Here is a 7,113-nt window from a genome sequence, read left to right as displayed (position 1 = left end):
GGCAACAACCCTAAACATATAGCTGTAGCTGCAACAGATTTAGACAAAAGAATATTCAAGGCAAACTCCTTAGGAAGGAAAGTACACAGTAAGAGGCAAGACAAGATGTTGTAAAAACAAAACAAAGAAAAAGTCTTTGAAATGAAGAAAACCATGTGCGAGCTTGYCTGTAAGATAGATCGCTTAAGCCATTCACTGTATTGTCTTCAAGTATTGCAAAAAAAGACRACATGAAAGAACGCAAACGTCTGCAGCCCTCTGGGTTTCTTGCGGAGAAGCGATATTGCAGCGATGAACTGTCCAGGAGATCAGCATGCAGAGACAGCGMGCAGATGCTGCCGCCTGAACGTCGCTCCGTCCTCCACTCTGCTCTCCGCTYCGCCGTTGATTTGCAGGAAAAAAGTTTCCAAAAGGATATTACTAATGTCATCACAAATTATTTCACTTCATTCATCATCCTTCTTGTACGTCCTGGATGGTTAACGTTCTCCACTTGCACCAACTTCTCGTATATTTTCCATYGCACGTGTCAGAAGAAATGTTAGTAGAAGTGGGTACTATTTTCTCTCAAGTCCCCTTCACACCAGGCCCGGGTCCAATGTAAATGCAGAACCTTTCTTGTCAAGAAGAAAGAGGAGAGAGGAGAGAGAGCATGCAGCAGCTCATGAAGGTTATAGTAGCAATTCTGGTGTGATGAACGTAAAGTATTTAATGAAAAACTGATTTTGCAAAGCTTTTGAATTTTGTGGGTTTTTTTGTATGTGTGTCCCTGCAGAGCATGAGGGTTGATTTRTGTTGTTTCAGTTTTAAAACATGAGGACTTCTTGATGTAAAACTCTGATATTTTTGTCTTTTTGAACTTTGGTTTTGGTGAGTAGAGAAAAACAAAATCTTCAAATATCTCATATCTTGAAACTTGCATCCTTCTCTGCCTCATCTAGACACGACTTCAATATGAAATAAATGCTCCAAACTCAAACATCTGTCTGACAATATTCTCATGAAATGCTTTGTGAAATGGTGAGATTGTTTGTTAATAATTGTTTCAAATCTACACATGTAACAGAATATATCATCAATGAAAAGGYGGACCGTTAACCAGTGAATGTTTTGTACATGTAGATGGCGGAAAGAACATGTGAGAAAACCGGCTGAGTTAAAAGAAATAGAGGTTTTATGTCACGTATATAAAGATTTCTGACCTGCCGGCGTAAACATTTCATGTTAAATTTTCCAGTGCTGCAGCATTATCTAATGCGCAGACTATTTTTACATAAAGCGTTGGGTTTCTTGTGGAGGCTAAGAAGTCWTTCTGATGGTTGCGTGCGCTCAGCTGTGGCCCATTAAATGCCCTCATAGGTCCGTAACTCTCAGCATCACCAATTTATGACCTGCCTGTGAGAACATGACAGCACTTTCTACCTCCTCCTCCTCCTGCTGCTCTGCCCCCGTGGTGAGCGGGACAACTGGAGGCGAGTTTAACCGGCTCAYTGAAGCCGCATTGAGAGGTTTTCCAGACGGAGGAGGCTAAATGTAATGCGACTAATCGAAGGCTTCTCAGCGCGGCGGCGCAGGCTGGCTGTCGATTTTTGACTTGATCGTTGYGCTACATAAAAGCAACTTTCTGAATCATAAGAGGTAGGGTCAAAGGTCACAAAGCCGACTGGGCCTCTGTCAGTAAAGTGCAAAAAATGTTTGAGCTTCTTCACGGATCCTCATGCTGAAGTTCAAAGAGTTTTATTAGAATTTGTTTTTTTTTTTTCTTTTAGAAATGTCAACAAAAGTCATTGCTTTTATGTAAACTGTGAGAAAATAACATGATTTTCTTTTTCTTTCCCACATACGTCAGATATGTAATGGACCAGGTGTCAACCCGTTTCACTTCGACGTCCCGAAATAAAAAGAAATTGGCTTCAGAAGTCGTCTAATCAGGAGCCAAAGTTCAAATTAAAACTTTAAATCAGGATAATTTTCTGATTTTCAGTGACAGTAAATTTTTCGAAAACACATAATTTTATTGTACTTTTAATTTCTTCACTACTTTTAGTTGTTCTGTCTTGTAAAACCTCCCCAAAAAATACAGTTGAGCCCATAAGTTTATGTACAGTGAATCAAAAAGCTCCTTTTTTTTCTCACTGTCTRAAGTTAAATCAGACCAAACTTGTCTTGCTTTAGGTTAGTTAGAATTACAATTATTTCTGTTTCATAAATACCACCATAATAAAAGAAAGAATATGTCAGAGATTTATTTAGTTAAGTCTTCAAAAACAGAAGTTTAAACACATTTCCTCAGTATTTGGTAGCATTACGTTCCATTCATAGTCTATTATTGTAAGGAATATGGTTTTGAATCAGAATGAAATTAAATAAAAATAAAGAATAGCACGACATCCTCAGAAAATATTATTTGATTAAATAAAGCGGCGTGTTAGATTTGAGCATTTTTGTAATTTTTTTTTACTTCAAAATGGATAAAACAATAAAAATACTAAGAGAAAATCTGCTACACTAAGATCCWGAAACTTCACCGGCCTTTATTAGTTAATAACTTGAAAAGAAAGAAGGGAAGAAGGAAAAGAGGAAAATGGCGCCGGTCCAGAAATCAAACKGTGTTCCTGCTTCTACCACCAGAGCCATGGGACTTTCTAACTTTATGAAATACGCCGTTCGCTTCCCAAAGAATCTGCGTTTATGTACTGATGACACCTGCGGAGGATCGATATTCATCCTTACTCTGACAGTCGGTGCAGAAGTTCCCACGCTAACGAGCCTGCTGATCGAACAGCAGGGTGTAATAACAGCGTGTAATAAATCTCTTTGTGCTTTTAGCCGACGTAGCTTCKTTTAAACTAAGTGAGAGCACTTGCATAACGCCGCGCGGAGCCTTTTACCGCCTGCCATGTCAGCAGAGAATCAAGTCATAAATCCAGCTGAACTGTCCAATTCTAATGTCCCAAAACCAATATATTTTTTAAAGTATGCATCATTCTGCATTCCTCCATCCCATTAGGTTCGGTTCTCTGGATTAAAAGGTTAAGCTCTGGAAAGTGTGAAATATAAACCCTCTTAAACAAAAGAGAGACTCAGAAATAACTCAAACGAATGCTAAGAGATTTCCCGTGAACGTTTGTTTGATGCCGTTTTCTGACTTTCTGCATTTGGAGAACTTCCAACATCTCAACATGTTGCAGCTTTAATGAGCAGAACTTTGAATTTTCCTCCAAACGTCTCCCTTTTCATGTGATTTTTGTCTGATCAAAACAGTGCTYTAGTTCTGGACGGAAAGAAGCGCATTGCRAGTCCAAGAAAAACTTATGTTCGGTTGATATTCCAGTGTAAATCCTTGGACTGAGTGGTGAACAGAAGGAACRAGTGTTGAAAGGAAAACAAATCTCTCTTGATAAAACCTCTTCAAACACCTACAGATAGATATGTGGCTCCTGTTCTCAGTGGCCTTGKAAAGTGATTCTGTAAAGTGTTTCTCTATTTYTATCTGTTATTTTCAGTGTTTTCTCTCACTATTGCAATCAAAATCAAAGCCTGAACTCTGGCAACATCAGCTGGCAAATAAAGGACCAGACACATTCACCTAAAGCACATATGTCAAACTCGARGCCCGTGRGCCAAATCTGGCCCGTCATAGCTTTTTATGTGGCCCTCTGGATTCCAGAATATTATGTTATCAAATCATTGCACTTTTTATCTGTTTACTGCCAAATTATATCAATCAATCCCTCCAGTTTCTTCAGAATTATTGTGGAAATTCATGTAAAATCAGCAAAGCACACACTTTTTTTTCKCTAATACATAATTGGGAGTTTATTRCAGATTATTCTCAAAAAATTGTCAAAAATTTGCTTAATTGTACCAAACAGTTTCCTGGGCTTTAATYGCTGTATCTTACATKATCTATACAACAAGTAATAAAAAGTCGCATTTACCRTCATAAATAAGTGMAAAATGTCGCAGATATTTCCGAATTAGTACCACAAACACTTTGATGTTTATTGGAAAAAATCMCAAAAAGAATYACRAAATCCTGTAGGAAGCGGAAAGATGTTCAATAATATTATTTAATTTGAAGAATTCATTGATATTTTAACAGTTTGTGAACAGGTTTTATCAATACATTCTGGCACAACCGGCCCTTTAAGTGCCTTCATGATCTTGATCTGGCCCAAAACGAAAATGAGTTCGACGCCCCCTGACCTAAAGGTCGTTGCAGCTCCGCCACCCAGATTGATCTTTCCTTTCAAATCGATGTGTAGGGACTTAAATTACTCCTGGTCGATGAGCAGATGTTAACACTTTTAATGAAGGACCGAGCGTATCGATCTGCTGCTCGTGTGTGCGTGGCGTTTAAAGATCTCCTTCTCTTGTGCGTGTGTGACTGATGGGCGTGTGAATGTGAGCGGACAAGGCTCGAGTGGGAAAGACACAAACACATCACACAGTTAAACACATCCTCCTCACTCGCCTCCCTTTGTATAGGTAACCCCCGTCTTGAAAGATGCCGATAGTCTGGTCGAGGTGTAAGGTCTCAGCAAACTGTTTGAAGTGTGTTTAGGGTGTGTGTGTGTGTGTGTGTGTGTGTGTGTGTGTGTGTGAAGGCTGTCCAGCTTGGTTATTGTCTGCTGTGACACACACACACACACATTCAGGCGGTGACCTCCAGAGCCAGGCACCGGTCCATAGACGCTGCTGAATAGAGGAGCAGATGGTCCAGAGGTGAAAACTGGATCAACTGTGTGTGTGTTTGTGGATGTGCACTGTGTGTTTTAGTTCAGGCTTTTAAGGTTTTCCCTGATTGTGCCTCCTAATCTCTGCTGAACTAGTCTTGTTATCTTTGAATCGCTCCATTCACAAAAAAAGACACTTAAACCTGAATCCCTGCAGGCACTCCCCCAAACACACCCATGCACACGCACGCACACGCACACACACACACACGCACACGCACACACCCACACACGTCGGAGGTGATTGTGCCTGAGCGACGTGTGTCTCGCTGAATTCCCAACAGTGTAAGGTGACTACCTACCTTTATGTTTGCATAACTTGTCACTTTCGTGACATTCAATTGAAGAGATTGTCTAAACAAAGARGCAGCTCACAGCTAAWCATCAGAAATCTGCWGCGACGAAACCCAGAGCCCAGAGGACTCTGGGCAGTACGCACATAAAGTTTCRTCACAATATTCTGTGGTATTATTGTGATAACGATAAAAATGACAGTAACAACTACTTATTACTTATTTTCTTAGGTAACTGTATGACTCCATAAAAACACCAATCATAGCCCCACAAACTCAAAAGTCACTTAAAGAAGTGTGATTGATTTGTATCATTGAACTGCACACAGTAACTGTATCTAATCATATTTTTACATTTATTGATATGTATTGATATTCACATTGAACAAACAGCGGCGAAAAAGCTAAAGCTAACAATCCCGACAATACAGACAGTTTCTGTAGATTTTAAACAAACTGGAGTTTTTGTGACAAATCAAAGCTCTTATCGTGATAAGAAATGTATCACGACAAATAACAAACGATACGATAAATGCCCACCCCCACTGCAGCCTCACGGTTTTATCGGTTTGTTTCTTATAAATCACATGGATTAGCATAAAACGCTGCTCAGACAGCGGGGCTGCGTCTCCAAACCCTTTCAAATGTTTCCTCAGCGTCGCACGTCGACAAGGACATGCGGACCTTTTCCGTCTTGCATTCAGCAGCTTCTATAAACAGAWCCACAAACCAAGTTTCCACTAGATTTGTGACTGATAAGCCCCAGGGTGCAGAGCTATGCTTAAGATGATAATGCGCCTAAAATAGTGACCAGCACTGACCTTGGAGCCGCCTATTGGTACAAATTTTCCATGGCTTTGGCAAACCTCAGGGGAAATTTGCGTTCCCAGTTAACATGATTAAGTCTTCTCTGAGTTTCTGGGAATAAAACCACTGATCACGATGTGAATGTCATTTGTGATTGAAGGAAAAAAAGTTTAAAATAGAGCAGGACTCAAGGTTATATGTCTTAAATCAGAATAGTAGGGCGTCCTCACAGGGGTCACAGTGTGTAAAATCTCAAAATATGCAGAAATACAACAAACTTCTTGAGATCCTGAGGACAGAGGACTAACCCAGATCTTAAGATCAAGGATTTAACCTTAAGGACGCTTTGTGCTGCTTCCCAAACATTTGACATTTTCACCAGATTTTATTCAAACATTTYTTTGAGCAAGAAAGTTTAAGCAGGTTTCTAACATACATTTCATTGTAATCTAAATGAATGCCACAAAATATTGTGCTGAAATTACAAGTCTGTATCGCCCAATCTTATTTCTGTCCAAGGCAGAATATGAATGTGTCTAAAATGAGTTAATTGGTCTTTTTTCAGTCAWCAGACTCAGAGTATGCAGGAACAAGTGGGGGAGGGGGAGAACTGCTTCACAGCCTTCTGGTTTCTTCAGCACTTTATGTCTTTGTGTAAAGATTTTAAGTGATATTTATAGTAGCATGGAAAATGTTGTATTTGATCCATGAAATTTTGTTCCACTTTAATTCATATAAACTGGAATTTTATTTTATGGAAGTAAAATAAAATAAAAGTGTTTTAAAAGAAGAAACATCACCAAAGACGTCAGTGGTAACAGATAAACTTTACAAGCTCTTACAGACATGTTGATGTCTGAAAACGTGGGACTCTGGCCCAGAATGAAAATCAGGTGATATTGAAGAAACTGATACAAAAAGATCAGATTTGCAAAAAATAAAATGATCACTGCCTGTTCAAAATATTTAGTTCATGAATCAAACTCACTGTGTGCTTGATGGTTAAACCTTTCATAGAGGGGAARCGGCAACTAATTTACTGCATTTCTGTAAGACTGACTTTTTTCTGTTTGTAGCCAACCAGAAGATTTGATGAGATTCTTGACTACTTATTGGGATTAAGAGCAAACYTGAGCAGAGAGGAGAGGTAACACCTGGTTTTRTTTTCACATCTTCAACTGAATCAACAGGATCGTCCATCTGTTGACACCTCAAATCACTTTAGTGGATCTGAGGTCACTGAAGTTTGACATGGAAGAAGAAGAACGAAGGAC

This window comes from Poecilia reticulata, linkage group LG1, assembly GCF_000633615.1.
Source record: "Poecilia reticulata strain Guanapo linkage group LG1, Guppy_female_1.0+MT, whole genome shotgun sequence".
Taxonomy (NCBI): Eukaryota; Metazoa; Chordata; class Actinopteri; order Cyprinodontiformes; family Poeciliidae; genus Poecilia; species Poecilia reticulata.
The sequence above is the reverse complement of the archived record's forward strand: the minus strand, read 5'-3'. Positions refer to the sequence as shown.